The sequence below is a fragment of the Elephas maximus genome, chromosome 17, assembly GCF_024166365.1.
Source record: "Elephas maximus indicus isolate mEleMax1 chromosome 17, mEleMax1 primary haplotype, whole genome shotgun sequence".
NCBI lineage: Eukaryota > Metazoa > Chordata > Mammalia > Proboscidea > Elephantidae > Elephas > Elephas maximus.
The window spans coordinates 37,744,408-37,768,059 of record NC_064835.1 but is presented as its reverse complement, the minus strand read 5'-3'; the positions used below and the strand labels follow the sequence as shown (position 1 = coordinate 37,768,059).

At 39.9% G+C, this 23,652-nt stretch overlaps 1 protein-coding gene across 5 annotated transcripts in view; it reads left to right on the top strand.

Moving 5' to 3' along the window:
* Window positions 1-23,652, top strand: part of OPCML (opioid binding protein/cell adhesion molecule like) — a 1,635,517-nt gene that overhangs the window by 1,174,363 nt on the left and 437,502 nt on the right. The window contains exon 1 of one of the 5 annotated variants that reach the window (XM_049856266.1): window positions 19,365-19,415. The exons of the other annotated variants lie outside the window; for them this stretch is intronic. The gene's annotated coding sequence lies outside the window, so the exon portion shown is untranslated. Of the gene's footprint in view, window positions 1-19,364; window positions 19,416-23,652 lie in introns of those variants that run through there. 5 annotated transcript variants of the gene reach the window in all.

The window sequence follows — 23,652 nt, the reverse complement described above, 5'->3', positions numbered from 1 at the left end:
GTCATGACCAAAGGTACAGGCAAGAGGCTACCTCCAGACAGGAACACTTCACACCATGCCCAGGACTGGAAGTGTGTGGGTGGTGAAGGAAAACAGGGGGAAACAGAGCTACCAGCTAGTCCATGGAAAATTCACCAGGCTATCAGGAGTGTAAATGTACAGATGGAGGGTTCATTTCTCACTGATGCCTAATCAAACCACAATTTTTCTCCTGTCAATAACGTACACGATGCAGCATATATAATTCTAAACATCCCCTTAGTTGTTGCTGTTACCTGCTTTTGAGTTGGTCTACAATTCATGGTGACCCCATGTCCGATCTTGCACCATCTGCACAGTAGATTTCAGAGCAGACTTTTGTCATCCATATGGTTTTCACTGGCTGATTTTCAGAAGCAGATGGCCAGGTCTTTCTTCCTAGTCTGTCTTAGTTTGGAAGCTCTGCTGAAACCTGTTCAGCATCATAGCAACACGTAAGCCTCCGCTGACAGACAGATGGTGGGTGCACGTGAGATGCATTTGCTGGGAATCGATCCTAGGTCTACCACACGGAAGGTGAGAATTCTACCACTGGACCACCAATGCCCTCTTAAACATACCCTGCAATGTTTTAAAATGTGTAGCATATTGTGATTTATTTCCTCACTTGAATTACTCATTTTTGTATTTAATTTAATATTCACAATTTCCCATTTTTTTCTTTAAAGATGCCTTCTCACCTCCACCCCCCAAAAATTAAGGACTCCAGATACCATTAGCCTAAAACCACCTTTGGCGCTATATAGAGAAATAATTAACATCTTATCTGTACCAGCCTTTGATGTAAAGGAGAAACAACTTCCAAGATATCAGATAGATGCAACACTGCACCACACCCAGAAAATGTAAAGAAAAGCAAATGAGTTTCTCACCAAATTAGGGTGGAAATGGGTCAGCCCTCAAAAAAATGAGGACCCTGTTAACTTGAACTGATCTGTGTGTCTCATTTCTTCTTCCTCTCACCAGTTAGGCTGGGAGATGGAGTTTGCTGTCACACCACCTGGTGGAAGGTATAGGAAGGGAGGTTTTCCGTTCACTTCAGAATGCGACAGGGACTGCACGATTGTCATCGACCTGTTTCTGTAAATGCGATGGGGTAAGATTCCCACCAGCACCACTCTTGCCTCACACACCCACAGCTCCATGACTCTGGTGTCTTTAGGAAAGTCCCAAATACACTACACAGAAGGAGGCAAAAATTCAGGGGGAAAGAATCCACAAAGTGGATTCCACTTACCTTACAAATAGTTATATTTCCTAAGGGCTCTTCTTTATGTTTTTTCTCTGTGCTTGTTTATTTTGCTTGTTTGTTTTGGAGAACAGAGAATTCATATAATTACATATTTTTTTTTTTATTATAGTGCAGTGCTTATTAACTTTAGAAAATTTGGAAAATATAGAAAGTATGAAAAAGAATAAAATTTTCGAATAATTCTGCCACCCAGAGATAATCACTATTAAAATTTTGATGTATTTCCTGCCAGGCTTGTTTTATGTATGTTTATTTCTTTTGCATAGTGTCAATGATATTTGTATATTATTCTGTACTCTTTTTTTTTTCTTTCCACTTCTAATTTTGTAAACACTTCTTAGATGATAAAACATTGCATAAAAACCTAACCATAATTGCTGAATATAGAAGTCCCTGAGTGGTGCAAAAAACTAAGCTCTTAGCTACTAACTGAGAGGTTGGCTAATTGAATGCACCCAGAGGCAGCTTGGAAGAAAATCCTGGTGATCTATTTCCAAAAGGTCACAGCCATTGAAAGAGATTTTAAAAAAGATTCATTAAACCCTATGGAGCACAGTTTTACTCTGAAACCTGACTTATGGCACTGACTTTTTTCTTTGTTTGTTTTGGTTAATTGCTGAATAATGCCCTATCATAGTGCCATAATTTCCTTAGTCACTGTACTATTGTTGAATAATAGGTTGTTTTCCTATTAGAAGTCATACTTCAAGATCATCTTTGAATACTAACTTATATTCTTATCTCTGGCTTTTTTCCCTAGGAATAGATTCCAAAAAGTAAGACCTTTGTATTTATAGCATCTAGTAAGGCTTACAGGAAACCCTGGTGGCGTAGTGGTTAAGTGCTACGTCTGCTAACCAAAGGGTCGGCAGTTCGAATCTGCCAGGCGTTCCTTGGAAACTCTATGGGGCAGTTCTACTCTGTCCTATGTGGTTGCTATAAATCAGAATCGACTCGATGGCACTGGCTGGGAGTAAGGCTTACAGTGTATCTGCCAACCCTGAATGCCAGTGCCCACTCCACAGGGCCCTTGCTCAGTATTGCAAAGAATTTCTATTGTTGTGATTTAGTTTTTAAAATTTCATTATTTGTTCATCATTATTTATTATTATAATCTGGTAGACCTTCACAGTATCTCATTGTTTTAATTTTCATTTATTTTGTCGTGAATACGGTTGAACGTTTTTAGACATGTTTACTGACTATAAATTCTTTTTGTGGGATTTCTTCATGGCACTTATATTTTTTTTATTAAGGTTATTTTAAAAAAAATTCATGAAAAAAACCTCTTCTTATCTCATATCTTGGGGACATTTTAAATGTTGCTTATATAAGGGACTCACCCTGTAGATTTCCAGTGCCCAGCCAATGTACCAGGCACTTAATAAATGATCATTCAATTTTTGTATCTTCCTGAAAAATAACCTAAAATTATGGAACTAAACTTCACAGTGCTGAATTTTTGGGAATCACATCGAATCATAAACGAATATTAAAGTTTATATCAAATAGGAAGAGTGCACATTTTGTAGAGAAATTACATTAAATTATATCCTCTACAGATGTTATTTAAATTAAAATTTTCTGATGCAGTTTTTATCCACACGCAACCTTTCACAGGACCTACCCTTCCAGGGATTTTCAGCTGGTTTCCAGGCTATTAGAGACAGATGATTGATAGCTAGATAGACAGATAGATAGCTAGATAGACAGATAGACAGGTAGTTGGTCCCCCCCCATCCTAACCCACATACACACTCCTCTAGCATGCACTGCTCTCACTTTAGCACACGTCATCTTAGCTGGCAGTCTACTTCCTAGACAGGGCTTATGAGCCTCTGGGATCCACAGGCTGGAGACCTTGGGAGCCAAGGATGTGGCTGGAGGAAATTTAAAGCTCTGCTGTGCTATTATTACCTACCCGCACAGAACCAAACCTATTGCCATTGAGTGGATTCCGACTCACAGTGACCCTATAGGACAGAATAGAACTACCCCATACATAGGGTTTCCAAGGAGTGGCTGGTGGATTTGAACTGCTGATGCTTGGGTTAGCAGCCAAGCTCTTAGCCACTGTGCCACCAGCGTTCCATCTGCACAGGGAGGGGGCTATCATGCAGCCCTTCAGTGAGCCCTAGAAACCCTTTTCATCTGGAATGGCTCCTCCTCCTTCTTCCCTTCTGTAGATATATTTCATGTTACAAACTACATTCTGTGCTAAATCCCCTAGCAGAGCAATATCTGAAAATTAATTGACACTGACTTTACTTTTTTTACTTCTAAGGAACATAAATGTGATCGGGAAATCAAATAGAACTGATATCTAAAAGATGCCCTCTGTGAAGCCTCTGCTGTGTGTCTTTGCTTTACACAGATCACATCTCTCCCAATAATTTCTGCAGTAGGTTCATTATGCCAGTTTTATTCCACTGGGGTTTAGTGAAGTTATACAGATTGTTCAAGGTCACAGGGCTAGCAGTGGTAGAGCCGGGGTTAAAGCCCAGGTCCCCCCCCCACCCCAGTTCCAAAGCCTGTTCTTACCACTAGGGCACACTTCCAGCAGAAATTGTGTATTCTTCACTGTGTTTCTGCAGCACTGCACGTGGTGCTCAGTGCCTGGTAGATGCTCACTAAATGTGTGCTGAATAGATTAGTGAGTGAGTAGAAGGGAAAATATTCTCTATGGCAAGCCAGCATTGAGTGTGATACTCAGAACTAGAGAGAAAGAGAGAGAGGAGCCAAATAAGACGGAGGATGTAAAGCACAAAAGTTCTGTGGACAAGTGCACTGATCTGCTAGCTGTCCCTGCACCACCTCCCACCCGCCCCCCCCCCCCCCCCCGGAGCAGGGATGAAGGGAGTGAGCTCCCTTAGGAGTCGCTGGGGATTGGGGCAGGGATGCAGGGACCAACAGATCTACTGAAAACCTCAGCTTCCCTGCTTCACTTTGTCTCCTGGGAGCCCTCCCTTCCTTTGCATTGGGAGCTGTTTTCTGCTCCATTTCCTCCCCAAGCCCTCAGATCACCCTCAGAGCTCTTTGCTATCTTCTACATCATCCTAGCTGGAATAAAATATAACTGCCTCTGAAAAGTACGAAATCAAAGCTCCCCTTGGGGATTTTTTCCTGTATCACCTGTCGAACTGAAAACCAGTGTGTCCTTGAAAAGATATGTATTTCAGGCTGCAGGGGTGCTAATTTGCAAGGTCCATTACTCAAATAAAACATTAAAACAGTCCTCCGTAAGCCAGTGCTTTCAGCCTCTTTCCTCTCCTGCACCAGCATCACCAGCTCTAGGTTTCCTGTCAAGCTTCAGAGCACAAAGTAAAGACATATCAATTGATAGCTTGGCTTTCACTTTTACACTTTCATCATGTTACTGCATTGCAAACTCAGCCGCAGCTCTTTGGAGGTTCCCACTCCTGTCGTTGAAGCCAATGCAGAAGAAGATGTACCTCTCAAGCATCTTCCCAAGTCTCCGGTATGAAAACGCTATTGCGTGACTAGCCCATTATGTCAATGAGATTGAAAGACTTACTTACAGGCAGGTAACCTTGCAGGCAGATGAGATATTCAGTGGCATTGTGAACGTCCGACATATTGTGAAAGCTTTGCAATGTTTTTTTTTTTTTTAATTCAGATTTTTTCAGCTAGAATTGTCTTCATTAGATATGACTTAAGGTTCTCAAAGAAGGAGAAGAAAAACGTAGGAAAAAAGAGAAGTCACAAATAACCACAGCAGCTAGAGAGAGCTAGTGAACATTTTGCTGAATTTTCTTTCAGTCTCTTGCATTTTTATAAGGCCTGAGTTATACTGCATTTATGCTTTCATACTATTATAATGCATTTATGGTTTTACACTGTATAATTCATTGTTTCAAATGTCTACGTAATGTTCTGTTATGAGAATACACCATAAATTGATTAATGGATCCCCTAATTCACTTAGGTTGTTTTCATTGTGATGAATGGCAAAGAGATTATTATTATTATTATTTTTAATCATAAGACCTTTGCTGGGGAGAGAGGAGAGAGAAGAGGGGATGGTTTTCAAGGAGATCTTCTCTGGTGTGGAATTTCTGGGTCAAAAGTTGTGACCGTGTTTGATCCTCCATGGTCACTGCCAAACAGATTTCCATAGGTGGACCACAAACACAAAATGGCCCCTTGACGACGCTCTCTTCCTGCCTGATACTCATATTTGTAACTTATGGACTTGGCTGTTGGTCCTCCCAGATTTCTGGCTGAGCCTATCTCAGGCGTACGTGTGAGTTTTGGGAAACCTCTTACCCCTTCTACCAGAAGAATGACTGTCTTTTCTTTGTAACAGGTTCTAAGTGTTGTGCTGGAAAATAGTCAAATACGGTGTGCTTTTGTAGTGAGTGGTAACATTTGAGTTAAAAATTTAAAAAGTCATCTTGAATGGCTGAAAAGGAATAGATCCATCAAAGATCAGACCTCTGTTTTAGGACAGCTGATTTGGGCTGATTGATTTCCCTCTATCTTAAGTTTTCGATTATGATATTTGATTTTTAAAAAAATAATTTGAATATTTTTTCAAGAAAATGCTGCATTTTAGATACCAGGGGAATAATTTCTCTTTACAGTGATAAAGAATGTTCATTTTGTAAAGTTCTTCTAATTTCTTATTGATGTTGGTTAAAGGAGTGTAAGGTCATTCACCTTATTGATAAACTGGATGAATCCTGCCAAAGCGTTCCTGGAAACTGGAAAAGGTAATTTAAAGTAATTACTGAAAACTATCACACCTGTAGAATTAGAGGCCATTATCACGGAATCTGTCATGGCTTAATTAATGAATGGGCAAATAAGAGCAGGATGAATTACGGAGTGTGGTGTCGTTATATTTTTCTGGATGAAATTACATTTTCGAAAAGAAACTGGCTCCCTCGAAATCTTACAGGAACTCTCAAGCTCTTTAAGACAGGAGAGAGAAAGCAAGGGGAAGAAAACGCAAATTCCTCTTTGCTTTTTCAAATGAGAACCTGTTGGGATGTGAACAGCCAGTGCAGACAGGACCCTGGGAAGCAGAGATGAACTTTGTTTAAATGCTACACACTGCTAGAGAGATGAGGATCTCTTGCCCCAGTAATGAAGAGAGAGGTGCTTTCAGCTGATTGGGGATAGGTTTTTTATTTATTTATTGTATTCTTTTTTTGTGTGTGTGAACTGCATCTTATTCTACTTCTCGTCCCCTGGCTGGTAGCCTGCCGAATGCTAGAGCATCGCATCAAAACTGGAAACCCTGCAAGAAGCAGAAGCTGAAATTGCTTTTTGGTGGGCCGAATTTTCATGCTGAGAGGGAAGCGGCAGCTCACAGATGAATTGGAAGGCCACGCTTGTCAGTGAATGAAATGTGATGAACCTCAGAGTTTTATTGACGTGCGGCGGCAGAGCCGGCCATAGCAGCTGGCACTGCATCTTCTTAATACCGTGTTCTTGGGGTAGGAGTTTGACCCGGTACTTTCTGTTAAAAATGATACATATTTATTAGTCTTTTTTTTTTTTTATGGCTTAAAAGAGAAGAAGAGTGTACCCAGTGTCAGACACTATTTCAACTAAGTCTTTCTTTTACTAAAATAAACACAGACGACTTCACGGTGACAGCTCTTCCGCCAAGAGGGAGCTTTATTAAGTGGTGACCTTCATTCTCTCCATAGAGACGGCAAGCTTCTGTCTGGCCACTTGTTGGGAGGAGGGACATAGGGGAGGACAGGGGACCTGTGGAGCATTTCATGGGCTTTGAGGAACCAGGCTGGAGTCCTGAGTAGCCTGCAGTTCCACTAATTATATTCATCCTCTCATTCGCCTCTACAAAATCAATTGCAAACAACATCCAATCTCATTTTCCATGGTACATTTCTGCAAAATGTAGCTGTACTGGCAACCTGCTCTTCCTCTCCAGGGAAGATTTCCTGCCACCACCCTCTGGGACCAGGGCTTTAAGGTAGGAGGGACACACAGGGTGAGTGCCTTGGGAACAATATAATTCTTCCAGATTCTTTCAAGTACACTCTGCCAGTTTAGGAGAGGAACAGGGATTTTATATATTTAAGGCAAACTCTTGTTGATATTTTGGTTGAATATTTGATCCTTAAGCTCCTCCTGGATTCCCTAGGTGATGCATATGATTAACACATTCAACTGTGAACGGAAAGTTGGAGGTTCTAGTCTACCCAGAGGCACTTCAGAAGACAGCTCTTGCAATCTGTTTCTGAAAAATCACCCACTGAAAATCCTATGGAGCACAGTTTTACTCTGACACACATGGGCTCACCATGAGTCAGAGTCAACTGGATGGCAGCTGGCTTAAACCACTCCTTGTATACACCATTGTTGTAAGTGTGCTTTGTTATTTGAAGGGGGAGATGAGATGGAAGGGGTAGGGAAAAGAAGGAAAGCTTTCTTTGCTTATGAATATGTATATACTAAGGAATCACTGGGTGGCACAAACGGTTAAGCGCTCAGCTACTAACCAAAACATTGGTGGCTTGAATCCACCCAGACGGGCCTCGGGAGAAAGGCCTAATGATCTTCTCCCAAAAGGTCACAGTCATTGAAAGCCCTATGGAGCTCAGTTCTACTCTGACACATATGGGTTGCCATGAGTCAAAATTGACTTGACAGCAACTGTTTTTTTTTTTTTTTTAATACGGTATACACATACATTTGTACACAGACACACCATATATATACACATCATAGATGTTCCATGCACCCACAGACACACACACAGAGGCATGCACACATGTATGTGTATATACATCGTTACACATATGCATGTGTAAACATATACAAAGTGCTGCCATAAGGGTTTAATGATTCCTACTGGGTGCGATTTCAGAAGACCTGGCTCTCTCTGCCTAACATTAGCTCTGTATCCCTGGACAGCTCACTAATGTCTCTGTTCCTAAATTTTCTCAAAGGAAACATGAAGATAATATCTAGTTCGAGGGACTAATATGAGATTCAAAATCAAGTCATTCATTTAAAATTGCTTTATAAGTTCGTGTCAAATTCTAGAATCCTTCCCCATTCTCATATGCAGTAATCGATCCCATTGTATACTGTGGGCAATTTTAACTGTTCGTTAAGTGAACTCACTTGTGCTTTTCCTATTGAATGTCATTCTCCTGGGTTCTTTCTATTTTTTCCACTTACCAAGATCATTTTGAGTTTTCATATTATTTCATCGTTCAATATTAATTGTGTGTCCATATCTGTAGGGAGCTGTATGAGGATTTGTTGAGAGAGAAAAGACATAAAAGATGGGTTGGTTCTCCTAAAAAACTTTCCTATAATGCCCCTGTTATTTTTGTTGCTGTGTGCCAGCTAGTCAATTCTGACTCATAGTGGCCCTATTGGACAGAGGAGAGCTGCACCATAGGGCTTCCTATGCTGTAAACACTTATGAGAGCAGATTGCCAGGTCTTTTCCCCCATGGAGCCGCCGATTGTGCCTAACCACTGATCTTTTTGTTAGCAACCAAGTGCTTAACCACTGAGCCACCAGGGCTCCTTCCCCATCATGAGGCTACTCCTATGATATTTCCAGAGCCCTGTTGGTGCAGTGGTTAAGCATTTGGTTGCTAACCAAAAGGTCAGCAGTTCAAGTCTACCAGGTGCTCCTTAGAAACCTTATGGGGCAGTTCTACTCTGTCCTAAAGGGTCACAGTGAGTTGGAATCAACTCGAAGGCAATGAGTTTGGCTTTGGTTTGGTTATGATGTTTCCTTGTTAGATCCACATCAAATTCAAATTCTCTTTCCTGGCATTCAGTGTCCTCCCAAATAGGTCTCATGCACCACCACCGCCTCTGTCCCTGGTGCTGATCTTGCTCATTCAAGTCCCGGCACTTTTTACACTCAGGCTCTTCTAACAGTATGTCTCCTCCCCACCCTCTAGTGCTTGAAGGTGGATCTTTTATTTTGCTTCCTTCATGAGGCCGCTTCTGATTTTTCTATCCCACTCTTGTCTCTTCTTTTTTGTTTTTTCAATTACTTTTATAGTTGGTAACAAAATTGACCATTTGACAAATACTAGACAGTTACTGAACAAATTGTTTTGCCTTTCCAATCAAACTGTGAACAACTTTGGGGAAGAGCTATATTATATATTATATATCTTTGTATCGTCTTTATAATATATGCTACTGAGATGACCATATTGTATGCGTTTTATGTATTGATTATTTGAGTGGAGGAGGAGGACTCTGTTATCTTCAGGAAGTCTGTATCCACATAAATACTATAAGTACTATACTTATATATTTATATCTTACACGCTGTCATTGATTAATTTTTTAATTGAGAAAATGTGCTGTTCCGAATAGAGAACCGTTTCTCACTCTTGGTGTACATCAGAATCTAGTCCACTTACATATGCTCTACATGAAGTATAACAAGCCCTGGTGGTGCAACGGTTAAGTGCTCAGCTGCTAACCAAAATATCTGCAGTTAGAACCCATAGCTACTCCATGGGAGAGAAGACCTGGCAATTTGCTCCTGTAAAGATTTTAGCCTTGGAAACCCTATAGGGCAGTTCCTCTCTGTCCTACAGGGTCCTAATGAGTTGCAATGAATTCAACGGCACACAACAACAACAATGCATGAAGTACATGTTTAGCAAAACAAACCCCACAGAGGACACTATTGTACACCAAAGTTGGAGAGCCACTACAGCACATTAATTGTGTCCTTAGATTATAAGTAGGGAATGTTTATAAAATTACTGGTTATATGATATATATCTAGTACATATTTGTTTCTTAATTGAGATATTATATGGTAATCAGGAAACCCTGGTGGCGTACTGGTTAAGTGCTTTGGCTGCTAACCAAAGGGCTGGCAGTTCGAATCCACCGGTGCTCCTTGGAAACTCTATGGGGCAGTTCTATTCTGTCCTATAGGGCTGCTATGAGTCAGAATCGACTCAACGGCACTGGGTTTGGTTTTGGTTTTTTATGGTTGTCTATTTAAAATATATCCATGTATTCTATTAAATTAAAATAATGCCTGTTTGAATCAAGATCCACTGATGAATGCTGAAATTAGTGGGCACAGCTTTATGGAGAATTAGGGTATATGCACAGCTTCAAAGTGTCTCCCCCAAGTATTTATTAAGCCTGTGTTTGTTTTAACAAATCACAAATTCTTTGGTGCTCCTCTCTCCAGGACAGGAAATCTTACATTTCTTTAAGCTTTGTATCTGTCTTCTAATGAATAGTGTGCAAATGAAAAAATTGTAATTTTACATTGGAGAAATCTCGCAGATACCACTTTAACTCAGGGACCAAGACTGACATCACATATTTTGTAATGTTGATATCATGCACCCCCTAACACGATGCAATGAGAAGACTTCTGGGCTCTGTGGTATTATTCGCAAAGATGCAAACCTCAGTCAAATCATGACAAAACGTCAAGCAAGCCTAAATTCAGGAATATTCTCCAGACTTACTGTTGTATTGTTAGCTGCCATGCAGTTGGCTCCAGACTCAGAGTAACCCCACATCTAACCGAAGGAAATGCTGCCTGGTCCTGCACCGCTTCCGTGATCAGGATGGACTGTTATGTTCCATAGGGTTTTCACTGGCTGAATTTTGGAAATAGGTCACCAGTCCTTTCTTCCTAGTTCATCTTAATCTACCTGGCAATTACTCTTCAAAATGTGAAGGTCATAAGAGACAAGAAAAGACTGAGGAATTATCACAGCTTGGAGGAGACTTAGGAGACATGACGACTAAATGAAAGTGGGACCCTGGACTGGGTCCTAGAGCAGAAAAGGGCGCTGATGGAAAGCTGGGGAAATCTGAGTTAAGTGTATGTGCAGTGAATAGTTTTGTACCAATGTTAATTTCTAAGTTTTGATTATTGTACCATGGTTGTGTAAGATGTTAACATTAGGGAAACTAGGTGAAGGGTATATATGGAATCTCTTTATACTATCTTTGTAACTCTTCTGTAAATCTAAAATTATTTTTAGATAAAAAAGATTTTTAAAAAAAGCATTAAAAAAATGTCTGTGCGAAAGGCTTCACCTTTTATCACAAGCCACGCAAGACATTGAGGTATTTCCATCGAGCAAGTCAAAGTGCTGCCCAAACACAGGTGAAGGCATGGAGCTATCACTGTGCATCAATGGCGAATGTCACCGCGGAAGGCCAGAGTACAGTGTGTCAGAAAATTCCACAGAGGGAAAGTGACAACTGGTGCTGCTCCCTTTATGTTTCTTAAACACTTGTCTTTTCTATTTTAAGGAAAGTGAGTCTATGTGACCCAGGAGGCTAAAAATAAGAAACTCAAGTCAAGGTACTGATGTCCGTTCCACTTAAATATGCTAAATATGAAATAAGTGTTCAGAAAAAAGAAATCCTGTGTTGAAAGTGTTAAGTCTTCTTCATTAGTGTTTTATATCTTGTGATACCGGTGGCCAAAATATATATGCAAAGAGAAGGTATTTCACTATTTTTTTTCTAATTTTTACAGCTATCTGCTGCTTCCTTCTTCCAATACACTGAGAAAATTCCCTAGCTTTTTTCTATCCTCTAAATCAGTGAACTTCCAATGCTGCCTAAGGAAATAAAAATACATTCATTCTCTCTGGCTCTTTCTATTGGCCAATCACTTGTATCCCAACAACTTCTTATATTACGTGGCTATATAAAAAGCCCTCATCAATGTGTTTTATTCTTGTTCTCAGTGTCAGTTTGGAAACCCTGGTGGCATAGTAGTTAAGTGCTATGGTTGCTAACCAAAATGTTGGCAGTTTGAATCCACTAGGCACACCTTGGAAACCCTATGGGGCAGTTCTATAGGGTCGCTATGAGTCACAATTGACTCAATGGCAACTTTTTTTTTTTTTAATATCAGTTTGGGGTGACTTTGTTGTTGTTGTTGTTAGTTACCATCAAGTTGATTCTGACTCATATCAACCCCAAGTGTACAGAGTAGAACTGCTCCATAGGATTTTCAAGGATGTGGCCTTTTGGAAGTAGATTGACAGGCCTTACTTCTGAGGCAGCTCTGGGTGAGTTTGAACCCCCGACCTTTCAGTTAGTAGTCTAGCACTGTTGTGAAATGAGTTCCCTCATGTGGTCCTTTGCCTTGGCTCTTTGGAAAAACAGCATGAGAGATTTTTCCCCTTTGCCCTAGTTTTATACCCTAGGGAGTTTATTACTTTTGTCTAGGTTGATTAATATTTCCTGGGTGTCATGGGTTGAATTGTGTCCCCCAAAAATATCTGTCAACTTGGCTAGGTCATGATTCCCAGTATTGTATGATTGTCTACCATTTTGTCATCTGATGTGATTTCCCTGTGTTATAAATCCTATCACAACAATGTAATGAGATGGATCAGTGGCAGTTATGCTGATGAGATCTGTAAAATCAGATAGTGTCTTAAGCCAATCTGTTCTGAGATATAAAAGAGAGAAGCTAGCAGAGAGACACGGGGATCTCATACCACCAATAAAGCAGTGCCAGGAGCAGAGTACGTCCTTTGGACCTGAAGTTCCTGCTCTGAGATGCTCCCAGACTGAGGGAAGATTGATGCATCACAAGGACCTTCCTCCAGAACTGTCAGAGACAGAAAGCCTTTCCCTGGAACCGGTGCCCTGAATTTGGACTTCTAGCCTACTGGACTGTGAGAGAATAAACTTCTCTTCATTAAAGCCATCCATTTTTGACATTTCTGTTATAGCAGCACTAGGTGACTAAGACACTGAGTAAGCTGTAAACAACTTATGGTTTGATATTTTTTGTCTGGCTCCGGGTGGCAGCCTGCCCTGTGGTTGGTATGCACCTTGCAGAGATAGGTCAATATACTATGCAAATGAAGTGATTATTCAAATGAGGTGACTATAGCGTATTGTGCAAATAAAGAGTCTGTGGCTTACCAAGAGGGGATTGGTCAGTTTGTGGCCCCTACTGGCAGGGTCCATGCCTTGAAATAGACAAGGAATTACGTATATATGCAGCCAACCCCACAGAGGTTGTTCAGACAGAAAGGAGCAGGAAGAGAAGCTGCAGGAAGAAACAGAAAGAAGAGAGAAGCAGCAGAAAGAGAGAAGAGGCAAGGAACCTCCTAAAAAAGCTGTAACATGGGTCAAGAGCAGTAACACTGAAGGCAGTTACAGGCCCAGATGGGGCCCAGTGGTAGAGTCAGTGGTGAGGGACAGCAAGGCTGATAGGAACCTGTCTTGAGGGGGTCGAGAGGAGCTTGTTCTGAGGGAGTCCAGAGGAGCGTGCCTTCAGGGGGCTGAGAGGAGGCCTGCATGGCTGAGAGGGAGCATGTACGGCAGAGAGAAGGGTTTGTTTGCTTGCAAGCAAGAGGAACTGAGAAAGCTGTCTTGCACTGAAGAAGGGAGACTCTACCTACATGCTTCTTGATCCTGAACCTGAGTTGTGGCCTGTTGATCCTGATCCCAAGTTGTACCTTGTTACTTTCTTAATAAACCACTTAACTCTAAATATGGTCGGTGAGTTCTATGTGGCCCATTGCAAAGGATTATTGAACCCGGAAGAGAAGTAGAGAGTCCCGCAGGAGGGACGGCTGGTGTCAGAATTGATAAAAAGGTTGGAGGGTGGAGGTATGTCTGATCTCCACCTTATGGGAATCAGCTTTGGGTTAATCCTGATTATTATCCTCCCTGAAGTTAGATGAAGAGGTCTGATGTCATGCCATTTTCATAAGTGCTCAGCCATTTGTGCCACCTGGAGACTCCTTTTGGGGTGACTAGGGAGATGTTACTTGGTGTATTCATGTACAACTAAAATGTGTGATATTAGATCCAGTACCTAAAGTGCCTAGCAGAATGCTGGCAGATACTAGATATTCAATAATAGATAGCTTCTTTTCTTTTCCTTGATGCCTCTACTTAGAGCAATAATTTCATTTATTCCTCTGTCTCCCACAGTCCACTGGGCCAATGCAAGGCTAGAGCTTATGTGTTTGTTGTCATTTGGTCTGGTATTTCATTGGGGCTTGGCTCTGAAGCTCACTGATACAGTTTCATGTATGGCTGTGCTTATGTTCTTGCTCATGAAATGCATCATCTGTTCCCTTAGCTCTGTCAGCTTTCCATAGTCATCTCTTCCTCAAAATCCCCTTGATCCTTTTACCTGTGGAAACAGTATCTGACTATTTTATCATCTGGTGGTTTCAATTAAATTACATTAAAACAGCATACAGTAAGGTTAAAAATGATCACTATATTACTCCAACTTTCTTCCATCCCCAGAAGGTTAATTGAAAGGCAGCCATCTTGGCGACGTTTAGACAAATGAGGATAATTATGTGTTCTCCAGCTCTTTGAGAGGTTAATTGCTTAGATGTACGAAGCCTTGAAGAACAAAGAAGGAATAAGTCAGAAGCAGGACTATGATCTATAACATAATTTGGTATATTCATGTACCACTCAAAACAAATAACCCCCCAATTTGGTGAACTCATTCAGTTCCATGGATACAATGCCAGTTTACTGGTATCAGCCAGCCCAGATCTACGCAATCTGTTTAGAGACCTCTGAGAAGGAGGGGGATTGCTAAAGCTACGCAGAGTTAAACTGGAGGCCCACAGGGGCAGTGGGGGCCTGCATAATGGAATTTTGTTACATTATATAAACATCTCCAAGTAGATTTAAATCTTTTACCTCTTAATCAGAGGGTTGATTCTGGCACTTGTCCTCAAATACATCTCTTGTTTTCTTCAAGAGTCATCATTTTCAACACTTAAAAAGAAGTTATGGAAGCAACATGAAATCATCACTCTAAAATGTGGGAAGGGCAGCTGTACCTAGTGCGGAGAGGGGAAGTGAGAAGGTGGAACTCGGTTATTCTTATCCTTTACTAGTTTTTCATCCATTTGTTGTGGGTGGTGGAGAGACTTGAAATCTAGAAATGGGTCACATAATTGATTCTAGCAAGGTATATACAATGTGTTCAACTCCCCCCCGCCCTGCCTTTTTATCAAAGTAATACTCGTATATGGCAAAATACATAAGTAAACAATACAGAAAGGCTCATGGTAATAACTAATAATGCCTGCTCCATTCCCTCCCCGTGACCAGCCCAGCCTTTAAACACTCTAAATAATATGTTGTATCACTATTTATTATTCATCAGTTTTATGCCTTATCTCTTGACTCCTCACTATGAAAGATGAAAAATTAGCTCTTTGAGATTTCCTCTTCTCTGCTCTCCACTCCAGATGTTTTGTTGTTGTTATTTCTAGTTCTGGTTAACTTTATAACTTTAAAAAATAAGCCTATGTCTCTAGTTCTGTATTATCAACTTTCTACCAGATCCATTTACTAGCAATTTGGAAGGTGGTGCCCTGAGCACACCTACCACGCTTTCACCTCACTCTTTGCTCTCCCAGCGTGTCTGCTGACCATCTGGTACTAATGTTTACCTTCTGTTTTGTAACCATATTTCACTTAATATGTTTTGTCTGTAAGTTGAATCTAAAAGTTTAAAACCAATAAACATCGTTTACATCATAGCTTTGTAAATGGTGCTTACTTTAGGGTGAATGTCCTTCTCAATAGCTTCCGTGCCACAGTCCCTCTGCAACTTGGGTTAGAATTTGAGTTCATATCATCCTGCTAAGTGGATTGGCGTCCCCTACCCGTCATCAGTTTCACATTTCAGATTGTTCCATATTTGGACCTTACCTTTTTCATATTTTTTGTTTATTTCAGCATTTCTAAATAACTTCCCTTTATTGTGCTAAGAAAATAAATGTGTGCATTTTCCAGCATATCGCTAGTGCTTTTTTTTTTTTTTTTTTAACATATTCCATTCCAATGTTAGAATCCATTTTATTCCCCTTGAAGTTGTACATCAGGGCTCACTGGCTTCCTGTTCTAATTTGTGCTACTTGCCTTCTAGGCCTGTTATACTGCTGTTGATTTAAGTTTTATCTCATTAGTTCTTGGTTTAATCCTACCATTTCTTTCCACATTGCCTTCGTTTTCCTTTTTCACCCTTATTTGGATGAGTACCAGAAAACCTTTCTTATTCGGCTTCTGTACACCCTCAAGTAACTTCTTCAGAAAATATACGTGGGAGGTAAATTTTGGGGGTGCATAAATACTATCTGACTTTTTTTTTTTGCCCTTTCATTGCATATAGAAATTTAGTTTTAAAATAGTGCTAAGACATTTAGCTTATTTCATGTAAGAATAAAAATAAGAAAAATTTCAGTCGATTATTTATCCTTTGTAGAGGACCTGTGTGTGTGTGTGTTTACTCTTGCATATATATATGTCTGTATATATATATATATTCTTTATAAGTTTTCAAAATTTTGCTTTATTTTTAATGTTATGAACTTTCACAATGATATATCTATGTATGAGTCATTTTTCATTTGTTCTACTTGATGCTAAGCAAATGAATGTTTTTGGAAAAAATTTCTTCCATCATTTCTTCAATGATACCTTCCTCTCTACTTTCTCTATTCTCTAACTCTGCAACTTCTGTCTGTCAATGTTGGACCACTTGGGTTGCCTGTATGCACATGCATGTGTGGACTTTTTATAGGACTTACTATCTGACAAGAACTGTTCTAACCACGACACTCGAAGCAACGCATTCATCTTTACACCAATTCTAAGAGGACATATTAATATTATCCTAATATTAGCGATAAGAAAATTGAGGTGAAAAAAGATAAAGAAAATGTTTTAGGTCCCAGCTATTAAGTGATAGGCTGTATTATAACCTAGGTAAACTGGCTCCATAATCCATTCTCTTAGTCACCTCAGAGTTCTGCCTTTTTCCATCTTTGTCTTTTTGTTCTATGTTTTAAGAGATTCCCTCTGTTTTGTCTCATAGTCTATTAATTATATTTTAGTACAACAATTATAATTTTAATTTTCATGGGCTTGTTACTTTTCCTTACTCTTATTTTTTTTTTAATAGTATTTTGTTTTATGGCCACAGTATCATTTTATATTTTGAGATTGCAAATTAAAGTGACTTAAACACATACTTTTGCTTCTGTTCCCTGAATCATCTGTTTCTTCTGAGATCAGTTCTCTTTATTTCTCTTGGTTTTTGCATTTTATTTTACTGGCTTTCTTTCTTAACTATGAGGAACTGGCTTAATATTTCAGTATAGTGTGTGTTGTTTTTTTTTCTGCTGTTGTGAATGTAAATCTCTTTCCCATTAGGTTTTTTCCTTAGAATGAAAAGTTTCTAGGCATTCTGTGTGGTTAACCTTATTTATTGGCAGATTCTACATTTGTTAATGCAAATATAGAACTGACCTTTAGGGTCAGATGGTGTCAAAATATCAGAATAGGGCAAACTCCCTGGCAGCTTGTTATTGTTATCATTTTTTTCTTAAAGAAAAAAATTTGTTCTGTTTTCCAGGGTTAATACTGGGCTGCGTGTGTTCTTTTACACAAAGATGCAAAAGGAGGGGTTAGGAAACAAATTAAAGCAATTGATTTGTGGGTGAACTTTTAATTTCTTTCTGTTCTTAGCCCCCTCTTCTTATCCCTGCTCTTTTAACATTGCCTTCAATTTCAAAGCCACCCAGGACTTGTTTGAGAAGCACACATTTCTGCTAGACCACTCTCCTGAGTTGTAGTTTCTTGCATTCTTGTTTTTTTTTTTTTTTTAACCATCGTTCTAGAAACTTGTGGAAGTTACTGGTCCACTTGTGGTCCTTCTCCTGCTCTCCTTGTTGTTATGTAATTATTCCTCTTATTTGTTCCTCTGCTATAATTTTAACTGGGGTCAGGAAAGAAGAGGACCAGTTTATGTGCTTAGCAAGGCCACCTCGATCCAGAAGCTAGCTATTTCAGGTGATTTTCCTAGCTTGTCTGAAAAATGAATTCCCCTCATCCTATTTATCATTAAATACAGTGTGCACACAGATCTGCCAGGTGCTTTTTCCCACGTGTCAAATTAACCCTAACAACAACGATAACAAAAAACAAACCCATTGCTGTCGAGTCCATTCTGACTCATAGAGTTTCCAAGGAGCTCCCGGTGGATTCAAACTGCTGACCTTTTGGTTAGCAGCCATAGCTCTTAAACACTATGCCACCAAGGTTTCTAAACTAACCCTAGCTTAGACTAATGAGTTTATTCAGCCTTCAGGGGCTCACTACCTTATTCAAGCTGGAGTCCTACCTGCTTGATTTATTATACAACCTCATATTACACTGGGCCCATAAGCTCTTTCTTGCCTCATTTTCATTGACCATTGACCACTTTGAACTGTCTGCTCCAATAATACTATTCACACTTTCCATGCCTTTTTGCCCAAACACCAAAAAAAAAAAAAAAAAACACAGAAACAGTTGCCACCAAGTCAACTCCAACTCATGATGACCCCATGTGTGTCATAGAACTGTGCTCCATAGGTTTTGATAGCTCATTTTTCAGAAGTAAATTGCCAAGCCTTTTTATTCGAGATGTTCCTGGATGAATTTTAACCTCTATCCTTTAAGTTGCAGTCGAGCTCATTAACTGTTTGCACCACCCAATGAATCTTTTTTTTTTTTTTTTCACCTAGAATACAGTATATCCCTAGTCCCTTCTTTACCAAAGTATCAGTACTCATCTTTCAAGGCTCACACAGCATAGTATATTTCAGGAAGATTTCTGTGATCATTAACATTGTGTGTCAGCTTGGCTGGGTTACTACTCTCAGTTGCTTGGCAGTCATGATGTAGTTTGGTAGTTGTATAATGATGTAATCACTTCCATGATGAGATTTGATATAATGCGATCACCTCTTCAATGGAACCTACTGTGAGTAGCCAGACAGTTGAAAGGGAGTTTCCTTGGGGATATGGCCTGCAGCCATCCAATATAGGCGGACTTTCTGGCAAGGCATGCAGGCTTTTGCTCATTCCTGATCCTACAGCTGGATCCAGTTCATCTGACCTCCGGATCTTGGGACTTGAGCTACCAGCTTACCTGCCATCTTCTCTGCCAGTCTTGGGATTCATCGGTCTTCGAAGTCTGTAAGCCAGAGGCCTACTGTCTGACCCCCGATCTTGAGTTCGCCAGCCTCTGCAGCTACGTGAGTCAGGAGAAGTCTCCAGCCTGACCCATGGACTTGGAACTTTCCAGCCTCTACAGCTGTGTAAGCCATTTCCTTGACATAAATCTCTTTATATATATATATTTCTATATTTTACTGGTTTTGCTTCTCTAGAGAACCTAACCTAAGACATTTGGTGCTGAGAGTGGTTCTAGAGAAACAAAATTGTAAGGATGAGTTTTCTAAATTGGTTTTCAAGTTTTGTTAGTCTTAAAGATGTTATTACTCTGCTTCCAGTAGTAAAAAGGGAACTGCTAACCCATGCATGAGGTGACAATAGAAATACACAAGATAAAACCACCAATAGATCAGGTATCAGTGAGAGGCAAGGCTCTGGGTGACTGCATGTTTGATACCTTCCTACTATTTTGTCATAATGAGAAGTATAAGGAAGCTTGTTGGTTGGTCCTACTTTTGCTAGACAAAATGGTGAAAGAAAGAGATGAGCTCAGGGCTTCAGAGTCAAAGCTCAAGTGCCAAATAAACAACCTCAGAGTTTCTACTTGTGCTTTGAAATAAAGCCCTATTTCTTGTAGAAATAGAGCTGGTGTTGCTGAAAACCAAACCCAGAGGCTTGTCCTAAGAATGGCTGAATTACAACACCAACTGAATTGCCAACTTTGAGTGGTGTCTGAAGTTAAACTGAGGGCATTGGCTGGGGAGAAATGGGATTCTGAAACTTGGGATGGGGACATATGGGCAGATAATCAGGAAGCTGGGGACACTGTGCCCCGAGATTCTATTGAATCACTCCTGCCAGCAGAACCAGCCTTTTCACTCCAGTATGAAGACATTACTCCATCTTTGTCTGCTAAGCCACCCTATCCAGTAAAACCATTAACCCCTCCACCCCCATCTGATGAGATTTCCCCAGCTGTGTCTAAAAAGCCTTTGTCTGAGTCATTTTCCAGGACAATTTCCTTAATTTCCACACACAGAAAGGACAGGCAAAATATTAAAGTACTGTGCTTCCAAAGAACAATCTCTCTTTATATATACATACAAATATATATAATGGGTTTGTTTTGGGGGGAATATATATACACATATATATATAAACAAACCTGTTGCCTTCAAGTCAATTCCAACTCATAGCGACCCTACAGGACAGGGTGGAACTACCCCATTGGGTTTCCAAGGAGTGACTGGTGGATTCAAACTGCCGACCTTTTTGATTAGCAGATGAGCTTTAACCACTACACTACCAGGACTCCATATATATACATATGTGTGTGTGTGTGTGCGTTTATATACCTTGACCTTGATGGTGTTTAAAACACCAATAGAATAGTTTCCAGCATTGCAGCAACGTGCAAACCACCACAGTATAGCAAACTGACAGATGGGTGATCACATAGTTGGCTGCAAGTAACAAATCTCAAACACTGTGACTTATACAAATAGGAGGTGATTTTTCTCAGCAAATAAGGTATGCTTGGCAGAGCCTTTTTAAATGTCATTAATGCCCCAAACATCTTTGTCTTCTCTATGCTACCTGTAGTCTATAGTTTATATTCTGTCATGTCCTTGTTTCAAGATGTGTGCTGCAAACATAACCTTATTTCTTTATTCTAAACCAGAAAACAACACATATACATATACATAGAAATGAAGGAGAGATGGGGTGGCATCAGTATCTGTAAAGTAACAATTTCCAGAATTACTGGATATACTTCTATCTGCTTCTTATTGGGCAGAATTGTGTCACATGGCTACTTCTGGCTGCCAGTCTGAGAAGACAATTGTGTTAGCTGGGTACATTGCCACCTTGAACAAAAACTGGGGTTCTCATTGTAAGAAAAGAGGTGAAAATGAACTTAGGAAATAGTCAGCAGTGTCTAGTACATAGCTGTTGCTTTTTTAAATATATTTCTCACTTAGTCCAGTACCTGGTACACAGTAGGCACTTGGTGAATATTTATAGAAAAAGGTGTTGATCTTAAGGCATAAGAGGAACCTCAAGTTATAGGAGAAGAAAGTTGAGCTCCAAAAAGTTAAAGTGGCCTCACCAAGACCGATAGTGTGATATAGCAGAACTGTGAGATGTTCCAGGAACAAAGTCCAATTCGGGCCTCACTCAGCCATCCTGCAGAAAGTTTAGTTTGTGTTCGAATTTCTGAAGCTAATCAAGCATGATCAATTGGAATAATGAATCATCTGGTCTTTTGTAGTTTGGGTTTAAGACTCATACGGCTGGGTCACAACAATTTCCAGCCAGATTCATATAACTCCTGTTTTTATGCTGAAGCCAAATCACTGAGATAGCCATTCGCTTGTGTCTGGTTGCCTCCATGGTGACCCTGGATAATATCTAGCCCAATAAAAGAGAACGGGATTTCAGTTTCTAAGGGAAGATAAGACCAAATTACAGTAAATCTTAACAAGAAGGGGGAGGTGGTTTCCTGCCACTACTCCATTCCCTCAAATGGGTTATTTGATTTTGTTTAATTGTTGGCGAATTTTTCTCAAATTGGCAATTATAATCTGGAGCTGATTGCTTACCTAGGTAATTTATAGATTTCTAATTTGGCAAGGATGCTTCCTAAAACCTCCCAGGAGGTATGGTTTCATCATCCTCTGGCTGAATTTTCCTTTTTTAAATAAATTCTTCCTTTGGAGGATGTTACTAGTTTGCCCACAGAAAGTAGGAGTGCTAAATCTATTAGCTGCATGTTTCTGATGGAATCAAGTGGTTGTTTTTACAATTCATTTAAAATCATTTAGAAAACAAACTGAACTGACTAGATATTCTCCAAAGCAAACTTGATAATCAAGTTAAGGTGGAAATTTATCCCAAAATTAGTTGCAGTATATTAACTAATTATCTGTTTCTGTCCTGATGAGGCTTTTATGAGGAGACAACTACACTGTCTCCCTTTGCCTAACAGTCTCCCCACTCACCCCCTTGTCAACCTAGTCTGAAATCAAAGTTTAATTTTTCTTATTTGTTCCTCTACTATGCCTTAAGATAGAGTTTGTCCAGCAATCTAGCAGTTTTGAAAATAATTAATAGAGAATTCAACCTGATATAAAATAATCTTTCTGGGCAAAGAGCCAGGAACTGAAGACATAGTCTGCAGTGATACGGAATTTCCATTACTTGTAAGAGCTACAGATTTTCTATTTCAAATAAAAACTGCACAATGTACTCTCAATTTAAGGGTTTGAATTACAAAGCATGGTTTGTGTTGTCAGTGTGTCCACTTTAGGAAAATGATATTATTTACATTTAGGGGGAACTTCAAAATCAGTGGAAACAACTTGGTCCGTGGGCAATGCAACGGTCAGTGTCTCTTTTCTTTTTCTTTTTTTTCAAATTTTGGCATAAAAGAGTGGTAGAAGGTATCTTCATAAATAAGTGTGGGTGACTGCTTTGTTTAATTATTCATTCAGCAAACATTTTTGGAGTGCCTATTATGGAACAGGCCCCATTCTAACTGCCTGGGATGAAGTTGTGAACAATACTTACTAGTCTCTAACTTGGAGGTTACAGTTTAGGGGGGATAATGTGTCTGCGGTATCCTTCCTATAGCAGGGAAAGCACCTCCCTTTTACGAATGATTTCATCATTTTGTATCATTTATTCACTTATTACTTTTTCACTTTCACCCAAGTGACCAGATCTCTCTGGTTTGAGATTGAGTAGGAGCAACATAGTCTTGTTGTCTTTAAAACAGTCTGGTAGGTTCATAGTCCTTCTATTCTCTACACTGTGGATAGCTTAGAGGGAAAACATTTAAGCCCTAAAAAATGCTTGATCCTATAGATGCAAGAGCTGACTGGCAATGAATGCTAATTACGTGCACCTAATTAAAGCTCTCATTTTATACGAAGTCAATTTAGTGCTGGTCATGTCCAACCTTCTCCTATTATTCTTGCAAACAACAACTCACTCTTTCTGTAGCATTTCAATGAGAGAAAGAGGAGCAAAAGGCGAACCTGGTATTCCTATTGAACTTCACGTTCTTGAATTTTCAGGTCTGCTAACATTGCTTGCAATAAATGATGCTTTTCTGCTGCTTTTGATTGAAGAACATTAGAAATCAGTTGGGGAGCAGGTGGCGCATTGTGTTAGATTAATGCTGATTGAATTCTTACACAACCAGCTGATTGAAGCACGTGTTCTGCAAGCTTATGATTTTGCAAACATTAGGTTGCAACAGGGAGGGCATTGCACCATATCATATCCCTAATCAACATCTTGTGATCTGTCAATACCGTCAAATGGAACTTAGATTCCTTGGTACGTCCTGTAGAGTAGCATCATGGGCTGACCGCA